Source organism: Pinus tabuliformis, chromosome Q (assembly GCF_031772625.1).
Source record: "Pinus tabuliformis cultivar Carrire ecotype Pingquan chromosome Q, CPIR1, whole genome shotgun sequence".
Classification (NCBI taxonomy): Eukaryota; Viridiplantae; Streptophyta; class Pinopsida; order Pinales; family Pinaceae; genus Pinus; species Pinus tabuliformis.
In genome coordinates, this window is record NC_142296.1 from 987,973,945 (window position 1) to 988,000,143 (window position 26,199).

Consider the following 26,199-nt stretch of genomic DNA (forward strand, 5'->3'; position numbering starts at 1 on the left):
AAGGCCCATTGCATTCTTCAACAGAGCTATAAGAGATGCAGCCTTAAAATACAACATCATTGAGAAGCAAGCCCTTGCACTTGTGAAGGCATTGAAAGATTTCCGGGTATATGTTCTACATTCTCATATTTTGGCCTGTGTTCCTAATGCTGCTGTCAAAGATGTTTTAGTGCAGACCGATCCGGAAGGAAGACGAGGCAAATGGATTGCAGCCTTGCTGGAATATGATGTGGAAATAAAGTCGACAAAGCTGGTTAAAGGACATGGATTGGCAAAGTTAATGGTCGAATCGAACTTGCATGCCTTGGACATAAATCTGATCACTGCTATGTCTGATGAGAATGAGGAAGCATCATCAATTCAGGTATCGGAAATGTTTGCTCTTTCTCCGTGGTATTTAGACATCATATATGTGCTTAAAAATTTGTCACCACCGCCTGACATGACTAGAAACAAAGCAAGAACACTCAAGTTGAAAGCTGCCAAGTTTTGCATCCTTAATTCTGCACTTTATTGGAAAGATCCCGGTGGCGTTCTGTTGAATTGTTTGGTGGAAGAAGAAGTAAAGAAGGTCATGGAGGATTGCCACCAAGGAGACTGTGGGGGTCACCTTTTTTGGAAATCAACAACAAATAAAATTTTGAGAGTAGGGTACTATTGGCCGACATTGTTCGCTGACGTATATAATATGGTCAAGCGCTGTCATAAGTGTTAGATTTTCAAAGGAAAGTAGAAATTACAGCCTTTTCCACTTAAGCCTATTGAGGTGAGTGCCCCTTTTCAGCAATGGGGATTGGATTTCATTGGTGAAATTCATCTCGCTTCTTCCGGTCAGCATAGATGGATCCTCATAGTGACATTATTTCACGAAATGGATCGAAGCAATTCCTACCAGACAAGCTACTGATGCGGTAATCATTTCATTCCTTGAAAATAACATCTTGTCTCGCTTTGGTTGCCCGAATAAGTTAATCACTAATAACGCAGCAGCTTTCAAATAAAAAAGGATGGTAGAGTTTTGTCATAAATATAACATCATTTTGGGTCACTCAATTGCCTATCATCCACAAGGCAATGGATTGGCGGAGTCTTCGAACAAATCATTGGTCAACATCATCAAGAAGCTGCTGGAAATAAATAAGAAGAGCTGGCATAAGAGGTTGGTCAATGCACTTTGGGCAGATCGGGTCAGCCAGAAGAAATCCAATGGTACGTCACCGTTTGAGCTTGTTTATGGAGTTGATACAATATTTCTTACCTCTCTTGCTGCCCTGGTAGTCAAACTTCTTTAGGAGGCCGGCAGTGAAGAAGATCCCATGCAGAGAAGATTGAATCAAATGGTCCACTTGCAGCAAACCAGAGAAGAAGTTTTCAAGAAAACATCCAAATTGCAGGAGAAAATAAAGAAAATTTATGACAAAAAGGCCAAGGTCGACAAATTTTAGTTGGATGATGTGGTGCTGAAGTGGGATGCAAGGAATGAGGAGAAAAGAAAGCATGGTAAGTTCGAGAACCTCTGGAAAGGTCCCTTTAAAATTGCAGCATATCCGGGTCAGAATGCCGTTCTTCTGAAGGAAATGAACGGGGAAGATTGTCCAGGAGGGCCAATCAATGGTCGACTGCTCAAGCGGTACCATTTCTGAGTTATTAATGCTGCTTCCGCTGTCATTGTAAATACCATTTTTATTTCAGTTTGGTTTGAGTTTGTCAAGTTAGTCTTCAAGACATTTCAATGTCAAGTTTGAGTCAATTTTTTTGGTCATTTTAGTTTCATAAATGAGTCAGAGTCTTGTGTTATTGGTTGAAATGATGACTCCATATCCCAATGGATGAAGGCACTGTCTAGCTCTTCCGGAGATCTGCTGTTCTTGGCACCTCCAAGGAGATACCATCCCCCATTGGAGCCAATGTTATAGTCGGTCTGGTCAGCCCTCCGTCAGAGATCAAAACTCTTTATGCATTTCATTTTTAGGAGTCTCGCTCCATTTACCCAGCCACATTCCGCTAGGAGCATGCCATAATCTGATGGAAAAGGTCATGCTAGTCATTTCCCCTCATGTCTGGCTCCTGTCGGCTCAGGTCTTTTGTCAATGATCACCAAAGTCCATGACAGTCAAGGTCTGGTCCTTTAATGGACAAAAGTCATTTTCGATCATTAGGTTTAGGGATTAATCAATTTGGTCTTTAAATATGTCTAGTAAAGCCATGCAGACCAGAGTGAGGCCCTTAAAAAGTAATGATTCAGAGAGTTTCATCGTCATATTGATAAACTTCGACTGTTCTTCAAAACTCTGTTTTGAAGAAAAGTCAAACAGTGCCATTGGTGATTAAATTTTCAAAAAAGTCGTCAGTTGATTTCTTCAGATGCATGCATGGTTTCCGTGGCCAAATGTCCTGTCATGCAATCCCTGCAAAGAGTGCCGAAAATTTCATCATTTGAGCTAAAATTTCAAAGGGAAAGTGAAAATCAGTGTTGCTTTAAGTCAGTGAAAAAGTGTCAAAACATAACATTAGAAAAATGGGTTTTGGAGAAGCAAAAATTTAACCCATGACTTCCAAGTCTTTATATACAAGTTTCCACCAAAATCAAAGTCATTGTGCGAATCAAGTGCATACGGAAACATTGCAAAGGGTTTGAGTGTGCATCATGCATGTTTGGAGCAAGGTTGGAGGCAGTTTTCAGGGCGCGGCGCACACAAAGCCATCCCTCAGTGCATTTTTTCAACGGGTGTGACGCATATAAAGGGCACGACACACTGGGTTTGGCGCGCGGTGCACACCCACAGAGGGCCAAAACCGTGCCAAATCAACTCAAATTTTTTGTGAAGCCCATCAAATTGAAAGATATCACAAAAGCACCCAGCTTCACACCATCATCAAAGGGCAGCCTAAATACAGTACACACATCAGTCATGGCATCACAACATTCATCAGAGTATGAGATGGAGACACAAAGTGACTCATCCTCGAAAGAGCAAGCTCCTAGGAGACATCACAAGAGTGGCGAACATGTTAGGGATGAGCCCACTACCCTCACAGAATTGCAAGCATGTCCTCTTGCTATGTCATGTTTCCAGCACCTAGCATGTTTTGAATTTTTTCAAAGGGTGGCTAATGTTAGAGTTCATCATGAGTTGGCCCGTCTTTTTGTGCTTCACCTCCATGGAGATCATTCTATCTTGGCCGGGGTCACCTTCACACTGACACCTGAAACTGTCTCATTAGCAACTAGCATACCAAATGTTGGAGAACCATGGCACAAGAAACAGAAAGTTGATCGGCAGCATTATGAGCCTTACATTAAGGCAAGTTGCTTGAGGCACCTCACAAGAGTCTTTCCATTCAGATATTTGAAAGATGAATATGCTCCACTCATGAAGTTGATCATGAAGTACTTCAGCTGTGAGGGGAGGTTCTCTCATATATATGCCTATCACATCAGGTTGCTCATGCACTTTACCAGGGTACGGATGATGAACATCCCATTTTTCATTTGCAGAAACATAGAGAGGATGAACACCTTCAAGCAGCACAAGACCCCTCAGCAGCAACTTAACAATGTTTATCACTTTGCTCTTATTAAGATTTTGGTGGATCATCAGTTGGGATTGCAAGGCATTACTTGGGATGACTTCATCTCTCGTGACCTCTTCAGCACTTCACAAGTAGAGTCAAAGGTTGAACATGTGATAGGTGGTCCTTCTCATTAGTATGAGCGCCATGAGACCACTACTATGCCAGAGTTCATTAGCTATCAGAGAGGCAGTAGACATTTGTTTGCAGCAGCAAAGTGAGTGTTATCTCCACCCGGGGTGGAAGGGGCCTTGCTTCCGACATCAGCACTACAGGTACAGGACAGAGGTAAGGAGCCAATGCATGATGAGGGGCCTTCAGGTGAGCCATCAGGTGAACGAGAGACCGAATTCGTTCTCCTTCATGATGATGATATAGATACAAAACCGACCAGTGCACAACTCAAAGAGATCATCTAGGAGCAGCAATCAGAGATCGAAGACTTGTCCCTTGATTTGGAGAGGGCTAAGTGGAACATGAAATATCTGGAGTAGAGGAACAAACAGCTGGAGGATCAGCAAGCGATCATGGAGCTACAAAACATTCGTGAGCATCGCCAAGCTACACAAAGGAGAAGAGTTGAGCTCACATCATTAGAGCAAGAGATTAATGAGGACCGGGAGGCCAACCTCGAGAGAGTTAACATGCACTTGGAGAGGCTGTTGGACAAGGCCGACAAGGACCATGCACTGTTGAGACACATGGATTTCCACTACATGGCGCGAAACAAAGTATGCAAGGCCCGAATCAGGAATTTGAAGGCTAAATTGAGGAAGGAAATCAAGAAGCAAAAGAGGCAAAGGGAGCTCGATCGACTTTAGATATTGGCCAAAGCCGCTTTGGCCCAATATAGCACCTCATAGAGGATCTCCAGCCCAAATTTCAAGAAATTTGGGGCAATTTTGGTCACATGGAAAATTTTTGGTCACAACATAGGTTTTTTCTCCCTGTGGCACGACGCTTAGGATTGGGAGCTCCAAATCAAAAATGGTTTGCATTTTTGGATTCAGCATGAAAAATCACGACTATTGGTCCTTGGACAAGAAATTTGGGCATGATTTGAGTCTCCAGGAGGTCAAAAACACTCAAAAAATGACCTCTCTGCCCCTACTTTGACACACAGGAAGCAGTATTGGGAGAATGAAGATTTGGAGGGGAAAATGAGTACCAAATTCAGAAATTCCACTTGGGTTGGAAAGTAGACAGGCTAGAATTTCCAACAAGCATACTTGGGCACAATTTGGAGTCCTACAGGTACCTCAAAATTGCCTCCAAAGTGGCGCGGCACATATAAGGAAAAAGGCCAATTTCACCTCCGTTTCACGAAATTTCGATTCGTGAATTTTCACAAGTGGGACCGCTCATCTACATTTCACTTTTTCAGCACCTAATGCAGCATTTAAAGTATTTTCACTCCAGATTAGCTTCTATCCAAGTGGCAAAGGAAGGCGAGCAGTCACCCAAGCCATTTGTCATGTTTGTAACGCTACACCTATAGCTAATGGTTGGCTTTCCACCTCCATTTTGTAATAATTAGAGTAATTCCCCAACCCTTGGGTGTTCTATCTCTTCATGGCACATTCTATATATTGTATGCAAACCATTTGCAAAGGGTTGGTTGGCTTGTAACTTCTGGGAGATTGTGGGAAAGAAACTCTGTTTCTTCATTGTATATTTTGACAGAGGATTAATGAAAGGCAGCGGCTCTGTTTCATGAGATTCATGTGGTTGTGAGTGTAGAAAATGTGTCTCTTATGTTTCATATGTATTTTGTTATGTTTCACAGTTCATTTCCAGTGAAATTTTCTAAGTTAGATAAGGTAGAATTCATTTATATTTCTCTGCCTGTGGGAAAATTTCATGTTCAGTGTTTTTCTTTCATTGAAAAGGATTCATGTACTTATGACCTTTTCACTCTCCTAAGCAATCTCTCCATTCCGCATTATTTCAAACTAAATTGCTATACTTTTCGCCGGTCTTGCCTCACGAAATAATCTGTGCCTTTGTATTAAATTCTCTGTTCATTGCTGCCCATTGGTCCCATACCATCCTAGAAACTCAGTCATTCATAAAAAATTGTTTCTTGTATCCATATTCACTTACTAGCCTAAGATCAATATCTCACTGTAAGTCATCTCAGACCGTTTCATTTATCTATTCGAGCGTGACTCAGAGAGAGCCATCTCCTGTTCTGGTAGGGCTAGCTACCAGACTGAGCGTGGTTTGTGGTTACCTTGAATTTTTCCTTCCTTCAGCCTCAGGCAGATTTAGGTGCTAACATGGGTAATAAATATGGGCGATACTGTATTGCCTAGAGATCCCTCAAACCCAAGATCCCTTAATGCTTCATTACCTCCTTGGGGAGCTCAACCCAGAGAGAAGAGCTATGCTCAGTGTTCTTGATCAGTGAAGCCCCTTATCAGGAGGGGTCACATCCATTAGTCCAAGATTCTCTTTGAATACCAAGAACTTCCTTTTCGGCAAAGCCTTGGTGAGAATATCTACAATCTTCTCATGTGTCGATATGTGATGGAGTCTAACTACTCTTCTATGCATCATGTCTCGAATGTAATGATATTAGATATGTATGTGCTTGGACTTGTCATGAATCACAAGGTTCTCTGCTAATTAGATCCCACTCTTGTTGATGCAATATATTATTGTAGTGTCTAGAACCTGCTCAACTAGCTCTTTAAAGAGATTTATTAACCAAACTGCTTCGCGACTAGCCATGCTAGCAAAAATATACTATGACTTGATGGTACTTAGTGCTACATACTTATATTTCCACCTCATCCAAGATATCATGGCAGAGCTAAGAATAAAACAAGAACTTGAAGTGCTATTCTTGTCAATAATATTTCCTACCCAGTCAACAATTATACATCCATATAGTTGAACATGTCCAACATAATATATCATACCAAGTGCCATTTTCCCATGCGAATGTCTCAATATATGTTTAGAAACAACCCAATGTGCATGGAGAGGCCTGATCATGAATTGACTAAATGTTTTCACTGCTGTTGACGGTGCTGGACTTGCCAACATGTCAAGGGGATCTCCCCGGTAAGAAGTCCCAATTATACCTCAAATCATTTGGTGTAGGAGTCCCAGCAGTGGGTCATAAGGTAATGCCTTAATTGCGATGTCACATAGAGGCAAGTAATATAAATCTGTCAGTAGCAAGGGTGTGACCATTGCAGTGAGTCAAGGAAGGTGAATGAAAGGTTCTAACACATAGGGGTTGGGATGAGTGCGCCCCTTGACAACTTGTATCAGTACTCACCTGGGAAGGGAACACACGAGCAAAGATGTATCACAAGCTGGAAAGAAGATCAGTCGACACTCCAACATGATGGTTAAACCAACATCACATCTGTAATAAGATTCATATAATTTCATACAAAGCAGTTCATACAAAAATACATAAGTTAAACAACATACATCATTAAAGCAGCCAGAGCAGTCCAACTACAATAACAACATATGCATGAAAATGTGCTGGATCTTATTATATAAAGAAGTGTAAGTTCCAATCATACAATACATCCATGTAAACCTGCTAACACCAACAGTGAAACATTACAGCCACATCTGCCTTCTCCTCCAAAGAGATGAACTAGCTCCGTGTAGTGGAGAAGCCAAGGCGCATTACAATACTGTCCAATCTCTTTCCAATATAGTCTTATCAGAAGCTTGGCTGACCAAAAGACTATACAATGAGTTATGAGGGACTATTTATAGAAAAGGGTGGGGTGGCCCTTGGCATTCCCCTTTGTGACTGTTCAACTACCCTCATGACTATTCACCTACTCTATGACTGTTACATTCACTATTGATACTTGACTTACACTTGAAAAGACTCAACATTACAATGCACATGTACCCATGTGAACACAACGGCTTGAGCAAGCCAAACTAGACATCACTTTGACTTAGAAAACTATAGAAGTTCAACTACTCAACATCCTCATGCTGATCAATAGTAACATATTGATGCCAAGCTCTCTAGTCTCTGATAGTGTCTGTGTGTTCTGCTATGACATCCGTCTGAAAGCTGATCTTCGGCTCCATAACATATGGGTACACTTCTCAGGCTCCTCTGTTGAACTTGTCTAAAAGCATGCGCATCATTGTCTTCAATGTGGCCAGACCAGCAACATACTTGTGCATGATATCTGCACTGCTAGGCAAGTCTGGGCTGGTGGTGATGCGCATCAACTTGTCAAAGTATGAGTCAAGCTCTAGTCAGACCTGCTTCTTGGTATTCGCCTGGGTGAGGGTCCCAAGTGATGGGATCTCATGTGTGCACACCACAACATCCATGCTTTTGAATACTCATGCATGGGAAGCTTGCATGCTAGTGATGAGTCGTGGGAGGTCCTCATAGTTCCAGATCTGACCCCAGATACGTGCTTTTAGCTCGACCACTTTTTCCCTCATCATCTCTAGCAAGTGAAGTGGGGCTCCTTTGTACTTCATTTTCCATCTTTGCATGCAATCAACATCAGCATGTATGTTCGTTAATATGCGTGCTCTCCTAGCACATCTCTACTACCATCCATTGAGATGGACGACTGCCTTGTGCACGGTACCAAACTTGGAGTATAATACTTGCATAACTGTGTCAAGAAACAATACTTCATCTAGTATTGCCTTCTTCAATTCAGCTCAGGCAGACATTGTCACCAAGTCTCCTCCTTGTTTGTCTGCCTGTATTTCCTTCGACATTTGCTCATTCTCAGCCACAATAAACACTTGAGCTAGTGGCTTTGACATACACTGTGGTTGCATCGGCCAAAGCAGCTGGATTCTTGCACACATCAGTAACGATCACTCGTTCTTCAACTTGCGTAGGGGATGTTTGATCCTATGGAGTTGACACTTTGCAAGACTACACAAATCTATGCTGGGATTCATTAAACAATATGTTGTGCACCTCTTCTTCCAGCTGATCACCGAGGATCTCAATGCCTCCTTGGTTGTCCAAGACTTGCTCTTCTTCTAGATGCATTGAAGCAGGTGAGTCGACCTCTTTGTGGTGAGGCATGAGGTTGGTATCCTGTTCCAACTCCTGCTGCTCCATGTCTGCATCCAACTGTTGAAGTGCATGTTCTATCTCATGAGAAAAGTCTTGCCCCTGTGATGGTTCACCCTATTCACCTGATGCTAGTTGTTCAGATGATTCAACTACTTGTACGAGCGCTGCTTCTTCTGTCTGCATGTGATGAGCCCCCTACTATATCTGCTGCTGCTGTGCTTCCCTTTCCTGTTTGCACAACTCTTCTTCCTTTCGGAGTTGCTCTCTTAGCTCATGCAACTCCTTCTCTGTTTCTTCCATTCTCTTCTAATCCCTCTGCCTTCGCGCGATTCGCTTGTCGCACTGCTGCCTCTTTGCCTCTATAGCCATAACTGCTTTTTTTACAAGCGGATCTGCTCAAAACTTGCAGCTTTGTTCATCCTCCATGTGATCGAAAATATTCCTCCCCTTTGTCACGCACTGGTGTGCCTGGCTCTGCTACCATTACTGCTACTACTACTATTGTTGGTGCTCTCCATGATGCTGCTTCACGATGCTTCGCTAACCACTCCACAATGAATCCGATTGGTTCATTGGGTCTGGAGAAACTGTAGCAATATCTCCATGGGTCCTCCTTGACCCGAAGAAACACTTGGTAGATCCAGTTGAACTGAAATCTCATGCAATGATCCTTCACAATGCAATTTAGGTCATACAGATTGTATCTTTGGAGGTCGAACAAGTATTTCTTCATTAGTTCCACTTCGACATCCGCTTGCTTGATACTCCGGATCTCATATAACCCAATCTGCAACGGAAGAGTGGGCCAAGGTGCCTTGTTCTTCCGCTATAGTCTAGCTGTCAATCCTACCGAGATGTGATAGGCCACTTCTTGCATGATAAGTATGTCCAAGACAAAATTTGGTAGAACATGTAAAGGCTTCTCTGCACTAAACATTTGGATGAAAGTGCCAAATGGTGAGGCATACCAATCTGCAATACTTATCAATGCCTCCATTGCATCCTTTGACATGCAGGGTGGATTTTGTTCAAATATCATTTTGTACAAAGGGACAAGAAAATGGTCAGTGATTACTCCTTTGAAGCTGCATTTGGACAACAACTTGAAATATGTGTTCACAGTAGTCTCCGCCGGTGATCATGCCCACTCCAAGCCTAGGAACTCATGTCAGGCACAGACTACATCTAGGATGTAGGAAGACATGTAAATCTTTGCATGCATACCTTCGAGGGATTGTAGATCCTTCGTTACTTGATCCTTCAGCTGAAGAGCCAGTATGTCGGACGAGTTACATGGTTTTCCTTCTCTAGCCACTTGGTCAAGTGTAACCACCCAACTCTGTGGGAAATTTTCTGTGCTTGCTTGGCCATACAGTCGACAAGAAAATATGATCAAATATTGATACACCTTCCTTAGTATCTTTTACTTATAGACCTAGTTGGGTGTGATCCTAAAACGAGCTAGCTTATTTACCCAATCCTTCAGAATGTATTTGGAGTTAGCGCTGTTGTTGGGTAAGCTGAATGGAGTCTCCATGACAGTCATGGGCTTTGAAATCTGATACATCTCATCATAATTCTATTCCCATAAGGTCACAAGATTTGTCCCACTGACACTGCTCAAGGTCATCATCTTGGGATCGGTGTGAGAGACGATCCAGTGTATCATGTCTGAGCATGGGAACACGAGATATCTGCATGAAATCCAGTATAAGCCAGACTTGTGAATGTTCACATACACCTGATGGTCTTTGAGGTGTTCCTGAAAAGTTCCTACGAATGTTTCATTGACTTATTGCCACTTTAGTTTGAGGTCCTTGTCTAGATATAACTTTGTATCTTCATAGATCGATAGACTAGAGGACACTTGCCCAGCTACTACTCCAGCTACATTTCCATCAGTGTCCTGAGATCCTGTTCTCTTGGAAGACATTTAGATAGATGAACACCTAAAAGATATGGAGACAATCAAAATGCATGGAAATAAATTTATCAGCGAAAACAAAGAAAATTTCGGGGAATGACACGATACATACTTGGGAAACTGATGAGCAAGATCATGCAATTTATTCTAGGAGGCTGGGTGACTAGCTGCCAGAACTACGTAAAAGACAGTCTGGGCTGTCTAGGAGGTAGGACTAGTTGCTGGATCTGCGGAATGCATAATCTAGGCTGGCTGCTGGCTATTGGGATTGCGCAATGCACAATTCCAGCTGGGAAGGAATGCAGGCCCAGGGACAACTTTGCACAATTTCCTGGGCCAATAGTCATTGTCCTCCAGAAATGTGCAAAATAGTCTTGGAGGCCAGTGCTAGGAAAAAATGCACATTTATGGAGAGGAAGGCAGATCCTTCTTTCCCCAGATTGTGCAAAGCAGTCTCAGTGAGGCAGAGTCCGAGCCAACCTTGGCCCGGACTCGCCGATGGGCAACTGAAAGCAAATAAGACAGTGAATGCATGACAACACTAAGTGAAAGCAGAAGTGATTGACAATGCATGCAAAACATGAATGAAATATTCAACAAACATATCAACATGCATGTGGGTGAAGTAGTTTTCCGATTGGATGAATGTTTGTGCAAAACAGTTTCATGCATGCGACAACAGTGAGATAGCAACGAAAAATGAAATAGAGTTAGGAAAGCTAGTATACATATAAATGACAACAAGCGTTCAAAGAAATCAAGCAAACAACACTCATACAAGTGAATACACAAAAAGCAACAGAAATGATGAGAAAGACAAGTTGAGGCCACTTACCTGTGAATAGCTGAGTTGAATGTGTCAAAGAGTCTTGGATGTGCTATGGATGTTAGAGATCCAATATTTATGTGAACGAATGAGCTCTAATGCATTGAATAAATAATTTTGGGCTCATGACGCACATGCCACAAATCTAGGAAAAAACGACACATGGAGGGAAACTTCTAAAACAACTTTGCATGTAACCCCCAACTACTAAAAATAGCTCCCTAAATCATGGGATGCCTTTTTCATGTTGTCTTTTGCTATTTCTGGAAGAACCAACCATGCATTCATGCAAGTAAAGTTTCCTCAGTCTCGGGTGGAATTGGTCAACCATACTGTTCATGTATGCAGATGCTCAACTGCTTGAGAAAAATGCGCATTCCTGGCTGGGAGCTGGGCTGAATGCTCAGGAGGATTGTGCAATTTTTGGGCATAGAAACTGATTGCTCCCAAGATTTGTGCAAATCCTAGGCTGAGCATCCATGCTGGGGAAAGTTGCGCAAATCCTGCTAGGAGTGTTGACTGGCAGGATTGCGCAATCTTGGAGCTCAACAGGCTGCCTGAGAGGATTGTGCAATTTCTAGAGGGGAGGATGGTTGCTCTCTAGAAATGCGCAATTTTCAAGGCGAATCTACTAAGCGTGTAACTGGACCAAGTCTGGCTGAACATCTCGTGAAGGGAATGGATCAAACTATGCTCGACAAGATGCCTTTGTGCATGAAAAACATTGAAGCTTGTGTACTTGAAGAAGAAAGACAAAGTGATGTGTAAGGTTGGTAGGGAGGCTCCAAAATGGGCTAAGGAAATTTTTTTTAGGGTGGTTTGTTACACTAAAATTTGTCACCATGACTATTTGCAGTTAGTATGGCTCCATCAACTGTCATACTATCCTCCTTGGCAAGTCTTATACCTCTGCTCTTCATGTCAAACTCCAAGAAAGAGAGAAAGTCTTTAAAAATCTATATATCTCTGGGTACGCAGTTCCTCTTAGCCTTACCTGCGTGTACGCACCTCAAGTTCACAATACCTGCGTACTTGTACGCTCTGTCTATAAAAGGGTGGGTGCGTACTCCTGTAAAGGTCAAAAGGCGCAAGTTTCACTTCAAAAAAGTTACTTGTGGTCATTTCTAGAGCATTCTAGAAGCTTGTTTGACATGTATTGAGCGCCTCTAGATGGTTCATGTATCCCTATGAAAGAGGAACTTATCCCATCAAGAGGGGAGCTATCCCATTCAAAGAGGGGCTTATCCCATTGATGGTGGACCTGATTAACTTCCTCTAGAGCACTATAAATACAGGCATTGGGCCAGAAGGATGGGAGGTTGAAAGCTGAATATTCCTAAGGGTAGATGCTGCTGGAATTAGGACTCCCTTATAGAGCTTGAGAGGAGAGATTCCCAATCCTTTCCTAGCCCTATTTGGAAGTGGGTGAGCTGATCAAAGTAAAGGAAAACTCTTGCTGGACCCTAGGAGGGACCTGCACAACACCAAGGCTCAGGTTGTAATGGTTTCTTTTGTTTCCACTTAATACAAATAAGCTCACTTTTCTCAACAAATTGTTATACATGATTTGTTTCATATACTCCTTGGTCCGTATGATGAATATGTGTTATTTTATAAGTTATTCAGGTGCTATTTAATCTTTTGGCTTGTTAGTGAATGCAGGTTTTGAAGAGAAGGAGGAGCTCATCCGGATCGGCGAGGCTGGACTACTACAAAGCGTTGGACTAAAGGTATGTTATGAACACCTGATTACTTGTATTCTAAATGCATATTTAGAGAAAGGTAGTGTTTACTTGTCTTGTTTGTCACTAGAAAGCCTTATCTTCTAGGGAGGTCAGTTTTGTCCGCACAATTGACTCTTTTCGCTTGACAAAATGGCGACTCCACTGGGGAACTCCATTGATGTGAATGATTTTTCCTTTGTGTGAAACTTTGATCTGAGAAAACTCGTTTGTTTTCTGGTTTTTGGCTGTTTGACTGTGTATTTGGGTGGGGTAGCTTAGGGTTAAATTAGATTTTAGTTTTTCTTGGTTTTGCTAGCAGTACGCACCCTCTGAGTTAAGCACAGTGCGTACCTGTACGCACTGCAGCTTTGTGCACAGAGCGTACACGCACCTGTGCAAACAGGTTGCCTGCGTACCCTGTCAAAATTGAGAAAATTTCAATTTTTTCCTTTTTGCCTCTTAGATTTTGTTTTTAATTTGTTTTTACTGCCCAGATCCACTGGTTACCTGTCATAAATCTTCACCTAAGCTTGTTTCATCAGTGTCAAGAGTTTTAGTGAAATTCATAGAGATTTTGTCCTAGGGTTTGATTTTTGCATTGGTCCTGTAGTGACTTTGGCTTTAGAAGTTGTAAAACCTTGGATCTCCCTGGTCTTTTTCAGTCTTCTTAGGAGTCGGACCTTTCATAGAATCCACCCTTGTGAGAAACCTACCTTTGTGTTCTCTCTTTGCCGAATCTCGAAAAAGTTTGTTGATTAAACTTTGAATTTTATTCTTAAGAAAAAGAACAAAAGATTTTGATTTTTGTTTTTGACTGGTTTTTGATTCTGCATTAACTAGTCCTTAGTTAAATTTTGACTGAGTAAAACATCCTGGAATCATACTTGCTAGGCTTTTGCCTCATTAGATTTACTTTTAGGTGATTTTCTCTTAGATTTGCTTTTGGGTGAAATTGAGTTGATTTGATTGCCATAGATTTTTTAACTTTGATTTCTGTTAAAGTAAGTTTTACATGCTTTATTAATATAGGGAAAAATACAAAAAAAACTCTTTTGAAGAAAAGTTTGCTTTAGTAGCATTTGAGTCTTTGAAAGAAAAGAAATTTTCGTGAGGTAATTAGTGGTTATGTGTTGTATGCTTTTGAAAAGATAAAGAGTTTGTTTCTTTGATTTTCATTGCCAAGAAAGTTGTTTTTATATCAATCTTGCATTCTCCAACTCTCTTAGCTAGGGAATTCATTGAAAAAGAAAATTAGTATAAATCATCCTAAGTGCATCTTTTTAGTGGATTTCAGTCGAGTCTACACACCATCAGTTTCATCTCCACTACCTTTTGTCCTAAAGAAAAGTCATAAAAATTAACGCTTAAAGTAAAATCAACTTAGTAACTTTTATTTACTAGGGCTCTGAAACACCAATATAGATCAGGCTAGTGTCTTGGAGTAGGAGAGTAATTAACTCTCCAAGACTGTAAAACCAAACAAGTAGCTCATCTTGTGGTAGGATAAATCCAACTGTTTCATTTGTACTCTGGGAAAGCTCCTCTTAAAGGAGAAGCATGAGACCGTGTCCGAACCAGTGAGGGGATCAATCCTCCTTCATTGGGAAAGACGCCAGATACGCACGTACTACAAACGGTAAACCTTAGATTATTGTCGAGGAGCCTGGGGTCACTTGTCGGTAAACCTTGGATTATTTTCAAGGAGCCGGCAAGGGGATTGAGCTTGTTACTCTACCCTTGCGTGCTATCGGGTCGTAGACTGTTCCCCCAGGTATATTTGTTGCTGTTGGTAACTTTAGTGACCATTATCTTTAGGATTCTACCCGAGGTGACGGTGGAGGGAAGATCCCACTGTACCTGGAGCAGACGTCGGCTAGACTCACTTGGATTTTCCGGGGGGTTCACTTCACTCGAGACGGTTAAAGTGGAGGAACTTGTGCCGGTCTATTCATTAAGCAGGTTGCCGGGGTAACTGTCCCACCCACCACTTCTGTACTGAATTCGGCGATGTTGGGTTTCATCACCAACTAGTGTTTTCGGTCCGGAAGGCTACTGTTTGTGTATGGTTTGACGCCCTAGATTATTTAGGCATGTGATTCGAATTTGTTTGGTTCTTTAGAGACTTTAGGCGGTTTGCTTTGAGATTTTACTTTGGTTGCGTGTGCAGTAGTTAAAAGTTTTTAACTGTGGCTGAATTACCGAGACAGTCCCGTAGACTTCAGGGCAAGTCTCCTGAGATTGTTACCGTGGCCGATTTGTTGAGGAAGTCCCGTAGACTTCGGGGCGAACCTCCTGAAGACGTCCCGGGTCATTACGAAGGTTTGAAAGTCCTTGTAACTCCTAGCGGTAGTAAAGTAGGTTCACCAGAAGAAGGAGAGTCTTCGTTGGTAGTCCATCCAGATTACCAAAGTCTAGAAACAGGTTATAATCCTGAAGCTGTTGCAGTTTCCGAGCTTGCTGGTAGTTTTTCATCTACTAGCGATATAGGCGAAGAACCTGAAATATCTGAACCTGTTACTCCAACTTCTAGTGTTCCTGATTCACCTAGGGTAGAAAGAGTCATCACCGAAAATCTTCCTGCTGGTTTGATAGCTATTGAAGAACTTGCTCCAGACGAAGAAGTAGGCGTCCCTATCCTTGAAGATCAACCTACTATTGATGTAAGTGTTGGAAATAATACTGAGAGGGGGGGGTGAATCAGTATTATCATATTAATAAAACTTTTTCATTTCCATAATCAGATTCATATATGCTACTTCCACAACTTCTTATGATTAAGTTAATCGATCTTCAATGAGTGCATTAGAACATTATCAACCATATTATCAGTTAACAGATGCAGTAACATAAAGTAGATCATCACACATAAGGCACACACATGAACACAATGATGTAAGGTGGAAACCCAATGCGGGAGAAAAACCACCTGCTGCAAGTCATCTCAATCTTCTTCTTAATAAGAAAATTCTTTTACAATATTTGTACTGGTGCAGCCTTATACCAGTACGGGAGCTACAACCCCCTTTGCTCTTGTACTAGCCGATCCATTTACTAGTACGCAGGCTACTACCTGTTACAATGCTCCAAAGATTTCCTTTAGCTCTTGTACTAGCTTAGATACTAGTACGTAGGCACCGGCCTACAATCTTCTCTCCTTCAAGTACCACGTTTCATCAATTTTCATACTGGATACACTAAAGCACAACCCATAAACTGAAAGGCCACATTTCATCCAATTTTCATACTGGACCCAACAACAACATTGAAGCTCAAACAACCTTCTGAAACACCCAATCAACTGAGATAACCAGATCAACAATAATAGGACCAAACCCGGAATACAACAATGATAAACAAAGATTTTAAGAGAAGGAAGCACCCTGCTCAACTGCTAGCCTGAGTCCGGACTCACCCTGCTCAACTGCTAGCCTGAGTCCCGGACTCACCCTGCTCAACTGCTGGCCTGAGTCCCTGGACGCACCCTGCTAAACTGCTAGCCTGCGTCCCTCGCACTGAGTCTACTGAACTGCCTGCGTCCCGGCGCACCTGAACCCTTCTGCGCCTGCGTCCGGCGCACCTGAAACTCTTCGCTCCTGCGTCCCGGACGCACCTGAACCTTACTACACCTGCATCCCTCCGGGCATAGATGATTTCAAGACTTTAGAAGTAACCCAGACAATCAGATCCACAGATCTGAACATGCGCCAAGAGATCTCGGTCCATTAATAGATTCGCCTTTATTAGATCTAGACCAGATCTCACCTCATAAGATATTCAACAAAAGACATACACAAACCAAATGATCTCCTTTGCTTTATATAGGCAATCTCCTCCTCAAATCAAGGAACAATACCACGAGCCGACACCATAGAAACACAAAACCGTCGGCTAGATACCACACAAGAAACCCCCACGTGCTTTTCTCTGCCTTGAAATGTGTGCACTGGGTGGACGCACCCCCTTAATGGCTGGCCTGCGTCCCTGGACGCAGTTTCTGCATGGTGTACCTGCGGGTACGCACCTTCTGAACTGGCTTCCTGCGTCCTTCATAATTTTTCAATAAAATGAGAGCTGATCATCAACTTCTGCTGCTGACTTGAAGAATAGTGAACTACCATCTGAAAGGGTTGCCATCAAGGACAACACTTTAGCCATAATGCCAACAATCTCCCCCTTTGGACTTGATGGCAAAGCTTACTAAGAACTTGCCATTTGATTCCTTTGAGCTGTCCTGCATCTATGTATTATGTTACATCTGATATCTCTTCTGAATGTATATAAGTGAGATGGTCTTCTATGAGGGGGGTTGCCATCAAGTACAACACATGCATCATAATGCCAACAGCAAGGGAGCGTGAATCCATTTTTTACAGTCCACCTAGAAGTACTACTTGGTATCTTTCGTTAACTATTTACTTGGACAACTCAGGGTCAAGGTTTTCTCCACCTCGTACTCCTTATCCACCCGGAGGTATTTATACTCCTGTAAATATGTCTGGTCAGTCGTCTATGTTTACTCAATCTCCTGAATCTTTCTTGTACGACCGTCCTTCTGTTCCCTCTGGGTATCAGTCACTTTCTGGTACTTTTGCGGGAGCATCTCCTCAACCCATTGAACATGGGTTATTAACTGGAAACAATGGTAATAAACCGTTGGGTGTAGGAGACATTTACATGATGTCAGGTTCAATTCCCAGTTCTCAATCTCAAGGTGGCCAGTTACCGCCTGGGGGGCAGCCTCAATTAATGCCTGGGGGGCAACCTCAAGGTACACAAATTGCGTCTAGGGGGCAACCTCAAGGACAGTATGTACCCATGGTACAGTACATTCCTCAAGGTCAACCCCAGCCTCAATATGTACCCCAAGGTCAACCTTAGTATCAATTTATGCCTCAAGGTCAACCCCAGTATCAGTACTTACCTCAAGGGTATCTACCCCAAGGTCAGTACTCGAGTCAAGGTTATCAACCACCTCAAGGTCAATCGTATATTCAAGGTACGGGAAATGTACCTTTCAATTTTCAATCCTACCCTCAATCTGGTTATGGATCTCAATATCCTCAACCTATCATGGGTCAATACCCCGGAATGAACATAGTGTGGGATCCATCGCAAGTTCAACAAGTGTTGCAGCCAAGCGTACAGTTGTCATCTCAACCTGGACAACCTTTAGTTTCTAGTCCACCCCAGCAACCAGTCCAGTCTAATGTTCAAACTTCTGTACCTTCGGTAGTTACTCAGTCGCCCATTGCACCTAGTACTCCATCTCAAACGACTGCTGCAACTACCGCAACATCTGTTCCTTCCACCACACTTACTTCTGGAGTATCGACAGCTCCGGTTTCTACTGTCTCTGCCACTACTCCACAGACATCTTTACCCTTGTCTGGATCTACGATTCAAACTACGGTTCAGATGCCTGTGGGACAGCCTGGTTTAAGTACGGTTGTCACTAGTCAACCACAATTTGTTTATCAACCGTACCAGGGACAGTACCAATACGGGCCTGCTGTCCAACAACTAGTTTACCAGTATCAACCGTATCCTTGGTACACTTATCAACAACCACAACAACCCCAATACGGTCCGGTTAATCCTGGTTTTCCAGGAGGATACAATATCCCGAATGCGATTCCTATTCCAAGTTATCCTTGATATCCTCCTCCTGGGACTGGTCTTGTGACCTAGAGTTTTAGGGATCCTAATCGGCAATTGCCGTTTATCGCAACTTTGGATTTACCAGACTTGACGCGCCTAACGAACGATCCAATAAATTATCTTCCGTTCTGGCCGCCAATGCCAAATAAGTTGCCCAGTGACATTCCCAAGTTCGAGGGTAAGTCTGGAGAGGATCCGTCAAATCATGTGATGACTTACCACCTCTGGTGTGCTTCAAATTCCATCTCGGATGATTCGATCCGCTTACGTCTTTTCCAGTGTACGCTCATTGGTCTCGCGGCCAAGTGGTACATTGAGTTACCACGGGCCTCTTTTTATAATTTTAGTCAGTTAGCTACCTCGTTCCTAACTCATTTTCAGTTGCCGGTCAGATATGATAATGGCACGGAGCTACTAACTTCATTAAAACAGTCGACGTCCACTTATATTTCCGATCATATACATGAATGGAGACGTCGAAGGCGATTAGTGAAAGTTTTTATCCCGGACCAAATCTTAGCTGAATGGTTTGTTAAATCATTATTACCAAAGATTACTGAAGACATAGCTAAGGCCGGAGTAGTTACTGAGGAGCAAGTGATTGCTCAAGCGCAGTACCTTGACTTAGTTTACACTCAGTCAGGTACGTTACACAAAAAGATCCCAGATCTTCCAAAGTCAAATCAAATCGCTGCTGCTCCTTCGGGATCTCATGCTGCTGATGGCATGATTGGTACGGTGAATACTAAAAGCAAGAAGAAGTCTTCAAAGAATTCTTCGCCCATTATAACCTTACCAGACTCCCCGACAGGAGAATCTTCTGCTGAAGTTTCCGCTGATATTCACGCTGTAGAGTCATCTACGGCTAAATAAAAAAACGGTGGGAAGAAGAAAGGTAAGAAGAAGAATAAAGCAGACAAGACTCCAAAGGAGAAAATAGAAAAGTCGGAAACCAATGACGAAAAGCGCAAACCTCGATATCCTTGTCTTATTTGTGAAGAGGATCATTTTACAAGAGATTGCCCTCATCGGGCCGAGGTTGTGAAAATCGTCAAGGGTTCCCCAACTCCTGCTGTTTTGAAAGATCCATTTCCGAAGCAGGAGAGTAAGATGATAGGTTCTTCCTCGAGTGCCAGTGAAGAACCCATATTGATGATGTATCATGTAAGGATTGCGACTCGATCGCAAGATTATGGTAGTAAAAGTGCTGTTGATGGATCGAAAGAAGCAGAATCTTCTCATTCTAATCCATCAACCTCAGCTCCCGGTTCTTATCTACTACAAATCGAGAAACCTAACCCTGACTTAGTAATCAAACCGCCCGCCAAGGGTGTACTTTGAAGGTCTGCTTTCAATCCACATGCGAGAGCGGCCCAGAATTACAACATTGTTGAGGATTTAGCTGTTTCACCCTCAGCAATGTCAGCTCTAGAAGTGTTGCAATCATGCCCAGCACAGCGAAAATTACTTTTGTCGGCTATAGGAGCTGTTGATGTTCAGGACCTGAACCTAATAATCTTTGATCTAGAAAATAGTACACCGCGTTTACCTCATCAGATGGCTTTCCAGATCCCAGTGATAGTCAAAAACAGGCCTATTCATCGGACTGTAATTGATGAGGGAGCTTCCACATGTATTATGTCGATACAGTGCTGGAGATCGCTTGGTTCTCCTTCGCTAAATCAATCCTCGACAATTCTTAAGGCCTTTGATGGCCGTGGGTTTCATCCGTTTGGCATTCTACAGGATTTGCCTATAGGGGTTGAAGGAAAAACCGTTAGTCTGGATGTGGAGGTGGTTGATGCCCCTCTAGACTACAACCTTCTCTTGGGTCGAAGTTGGTCTTACGCTATGACAACGGTTGTTTCATCGGTCTTCAGAGTAATAAAGTTTCCATATAATAGCAAGATCGTAACCATAAACCAGCTAGCTTACTTTTCCTCCAACCCAGCCTCTTCAGAGAGTATCCAGCATGTCGGTAAAACGACTATCCCTTATAAGGATGTTGGCGTAGGATTAGTTAAAGATGCCGGTTTACTGGGAACTTTTCCTTTTCCTCCAATCAACGCCGTGTCTTCGTTTGCATCTATTCATATGATTACTTCAGACGCCATTGTTTATGACGATCCTTGGGTCGTTCCTTCTGAATCTGAGATAGACTCATTTGGTGATGCAATGCCTTTGAGTCCATATGAAATTGCCTATGAAGCCGTGCAGTCTTTTACTGACCCGAGTTCAACCAAAATGGACCAAATGAATGTGGTCCATGAGGAATCACTTTTCACCTCAACCTCGGAGTTAATAACGTTTCCCGAAGTTGTGTCATTTGATGAACAACTTTGTGAAGTCCTGTGCATAGACGATTTACCTGAGGAAGATATCCATCATAGATCTTCATTCTTACCTGAGGATGATCGTTTTGAAAACAATTTCTCATCAATTTTTACAGCTGAATATGTCAAGGAAGCTCAGAGTCCAATGAAACATCCCGATTCAGAGCTGAATTTGGGAAACATTTCTCGCACTATTCCCATTGACATTTCAGTCAAGCCCGGAATTGTTGAGCACATTCATATAGGTGCCTCGTGTTCAGATAACAAAATTCAGACATACAAGGCCCTATTTCAAGAATTCCGCGACGTGTTTGCCTGGTCTTACGAGGAAATGCCAGGAATTGATCCCGCGATTGTTGTCCATGAGATCAAGACTTACCCGGACGCTAAACCCGTCCGGCAACATTTGCGTCAGATTCACCCACGAAAAGTAGCTGCCATTAAAGCAGAAGTTGAGAAGCTGTTGAAAGCAGGTTTCATTTATCTGATCCCGTTAACGGATTGGGTATCGAATATTGTTCCGGTTAATAAAAAACAGGGAACAATAAGAATATGCATCGACTATAGGGATATCAATCCTGCTTGTCCCAAGGACAACTATCCAACACCCTATATCGATCAAATAATTGATGATTGTGTCGGCAGTGAAATATTTTCCTTTATGGACGGTTTTCCCGGTTACAACCAAATCAATATTCTACCTGCCGATCAACCAAAAACGGCTTTCATTTGTCCATGGGAGACATTTGCTTATTGCAAATTACCTTTTGGGCTGAAGAATGCCGGAGCCACTTTTCAAAGGGCGATATCTTATGCGTTTCATGACATCAAACACATTGTGCAACCATATCTCGATGATTTGCCCGCTCACTCATTACATCGAGCTCATGACCTTGTCCATTTACGAGCAATCTTTATGAGGTGTAGGCATTATCGTATATGGTTGAACCCACACAAATGTGTCTTCTGTATAGATGTGGGACGATTTCTGGGATTTGTAGTTTCAAAAGCCGGCATCCGCGTCGATCCCTCGAAGGTAGAAGCTATCATCAAATTGCCTCCTCCTTCGAGTCTTCGCCAACTCCAAAGTTTGCAGGGGAAAGCAAACTTTTTACGCCGATTCATTCCTAACTACGCCGAGATTACAAAGGGTTTTACCCGGTTGTTGAAACAGAACGCTCAATTCTCTTGGGACGAGATAGCTCAGAAATCTTTCGATGTGCTTAAGCACGCGTTGACCCATGCACCGCTGCTGCATCCTCCCAACTACAACCAGGATTAATTTTTGTACCTCGCCGTTGCTCATTCCACCATTGGAATGGTCTTAGTACAGGAATACGAATTCGGAATAGAACATGTGATATATTACCTTAGTCGGACGTTAAATCCCACTGAGCTCAAATATTCACATGTGGAGAAATTGGCCTTGGCAGCTGTTCAAGCTGTCCAACGTTTTCGTCACTACATTCTTCTCCGTAAAACTACAGTCATTTCAGATTGCAACCCTATGATCTACATTTTGACTAAACAATTGCTAGGGGGCAAGTACTCCAAATGGATTGTTATCTTGCAGGAGTTCGACTTGGAATTTGAAAAATCTAAGTCTAAGAAATCTTTAGTTTTTGTCGAGTTAATGTGTGATTTCCCGCGTGTTGACACAGAAACTGTGGCAGAGGAACCCATTGCGGACGAATCTTTGTTTCTCATCAGCACTTTAGATCCGTGGTATGGGGATATAATCATCTATCTCCAAACCCAATCCTTTTGGCCTGAAGCTTCAAAGGCGGAACGTCAGAAAATTCGATTCCAGTCCCAACAGTACAAAATTATCGGAGATACTCTTTATCGCCGTGGGGCAGACTTGGTTTTCCGACGTTGCTTAACTCACGAAGAGGCAGAAAGGGTTTTGAATGACTGTCACTCTGGGGCGTGTGGCGGTCATATGTCTGGGTATGCCACAGCCCAAAAGATATTGCGCGCTGGCTACTTCTGGCCGTCCTTGTTTAAAGACTGTATTATTGCGGTCCGGAAATGCCACAACTGTCAAGTGTTTGATCGCAAGATGCGCACACCACCTGCTCCTCTCCACCCTATAATTGCCGTTGGTCCTTTTGCCAAATGGGGTATCGACTTTATTACATGTAACCCTCACTCGGCCAGGGGGCATGCGTATATCATCCTTGCGGTTCATTATTTTACTAAGTGGGCCGAGGCGATGCCTACCTTCGAGGCAGACGACAAGACAACTGAAATTTTCGTATTCAATCACATTATTGCTATGTTTGGTGTCCCACAAGCGATAATCACTGACCATGGGCGCCATTTTCGAAACATTATGATGACAGAACTTACAGGCCAGCTTGGTTTGCATCATGATAGCTCAACTCCTTATTATCCACAAGCCAACGGTCTGGTTGAGTCCATCAACAAAGTTTTAGTTATCATGATCCGATGAATCATTGGTATTCATCGGTCGAATTGGCACAACATGTTATTTTCCGCGCTTTGGGCGTACCGAACCTCAGTGAAAACATCAACAGGGTTCACTCCTTTCCAACTAGTTTATGGTTTGGAAGCTGTGCTGCCCATTGAATGCGAAATCCTGTCGCTTCAAATGGCTGTCGAATTACTTCCAGCTACTTCCGAAGAGGAGAAGCGTTTATTATACTTAGCTCAATTAGATGAGACTCGACATGACGCTACACTGGCAATCGAGACTCATGCAAAACGAATGAAAGCTCATTATGATCGAAATGTGACCCCTCGAAATTTTTCGGAAGGAGACCTAGTGCTATTATTTGATCAAGCTAACGATAAATTAGGTGCTGGAAAATTCGTTCCTATGTGGCATGGGCCCTACATTGTCAAGCGAAAGCTAGCAAAAGGGGCCTATGAGCTGGTAGATTTTGACGGGGACTCTTTGGGTAAACCCAGAAATGGACTTTACCTAAAGAGGTATTATGCTTAAATGATGGGTATGGAGATTTTAGTTAGGTTAGGTTTTTTCTTTCTAGCTGGTGTGTTGGTTAGTATAGACAGTGTACTTAGTTTAGCAAGTGTGTTTTTCGTCGTTATTCTGGCTTATCTTGGTTTTACTCTTGATATTGCAGATGTCGACGCCTCTCCAAACGTACATTGGATTCGCTGATGGTGCTTGTCGTAGTATATGGAATATCTCTTCCGCAGCTTGGGTTATCTATTCGCCCTCTGACGAGTTAGTTTCTATGCATGGGGTGAGCCTCGGTCAAACAACAAACAACATTGCAGAATACAGTGCAGTGATTGAGTTATTGTCTGAATCTATTTTGTTTGGGATTCAGAGTTTGATAGTGAGGTTAGATTCTGAACTCGTTGTATTACAGCTTAATAGAGTATATGCCATTAGAAATCCAGTGTTATTAAGGTTATTTTTGAGAGTGCGTCTCTTGGAACGTGAATTTGATTACACTGAATATCAACATATTCCGAGGTCTTTAAATACATTAGCAGATGCAATTGCTTCTCGAATGTTAGACAGACATTTGCGATAATCATACATGTAAATTTAAAAAACATTTCATCACACATGTTTAACAAGATAAGCCGGTAATAATGATATATATAGATAGGAGTGTGTCAAAAAAAATACATCATCTTCGATCATAGGTCAAAAAACACCTTATGATCGGCAAAAATGATAAGTAAAAAAAACCAAAATGTCACATGTGTCTACAAAAAGTGACCATCCAATCACTGGTGATGCTCTCTATACGACACCACTGCACGGACTACCCTACACAAGAACCTCCTAAAAGGTCCTGGGACTGCGACTACATAGCGCTGAAGTCTGATAGGAATATCGTCTATAGTAGTCTTTGGTATGTCCGCCGTAAGACGCTCTAGGTCTTGTTCCAACTCAGCTAAGGTCTCTGCGGCCGCGTCCTGTGGGGCCGGTGCTGGTGCAACTGGTACTCTTTTCTCGAAAGGCCGGAGATTGGCTAGACGCTGTGGGCCTACATCTGCATTTTGAAAATTGTCACTGTCAGTTTTGAGACGATATAAAAACAAAAAAAAAATAGATAATTTAAAAACTTGTGAAAAATGAAGTACCTGTGTCATCCCACTGTTCTCCCGGTGGAAGAATCATGTCCAGATCACCACGAAAATCCACTCTGGCATAAGGAAAATCCTATATCGAGAAGACCTGGTTCTCTAACCAGTGAAAGTACTCCGGTCTAAATCGGACAACCTCTGTGCCCTCGTCAGGATGACGGGCCATCACCGCAACCCATCGCATCAACTTAGGCTCTCGGGGAAGCCCAGCCTCAACAGTGAGCTGCTGCGGGATCAGCATTGGAACCCTCTCTAGAGAAAAACTCACAACTAAAGGCCCATAACCAAAAGTCTTCAGTTGGCCCTTTAAATTGGCCAACACAGCATCACACCAGTTGAAAATGGTGCCTTGATAGCAATCAATCGCCATCTGCATTTGGGACTCGGTGGCAATGTGCAAAGCGGCAGCGCCGCAAAGTCTGGTAACTGTAAAGGCAATTACCATAAGTTCAGGTCAGGATATCTTTTTAATTTCTATCCCCCTCTCTTGGTTTTGATTATTGCACCACTCTAGACGGAGCGGACAGAGTCAATTGTTCGCCCCTCTTGGGCAAACCAGTGAGAAAGTAAATATCTGAGGGCTCTATCTCGAGCTGGTGCCCTCCAATGTAAAAGCACTGATCCTGGACGTTCCACGTTTCGACCAGCCACTCTAGAAATCTTACCTGGGCCCTCATGCCAGGTATGGCCCAGTATTTGTAAAGACCTCATGCCTTCAAAGCATCAATGGAAGGTTGGTGATTAATGGTGGTCAAATCAACATCTTCGTGTTCTCTCTCGTGCCAATCAAGCATGGTGGGCAATCTACACACCATAAAACATCTGTTAAAGTCCATAAAATTGAAAGTTTTTGGTTCATTTTGGAGAGATGGGGGTTTGAAAACCCACTCCGTGGTGTACGCAGCCCGCCTTTAGAGACAGAGCGTGTGTACGCAGGTTCTCTTAAGGCAAGCTGCGTACGCCCGACATTTTCCCAACTGAGAAAATGTCGGGGTACACAGGTCACCAGTGGAGCACCTGCGTAC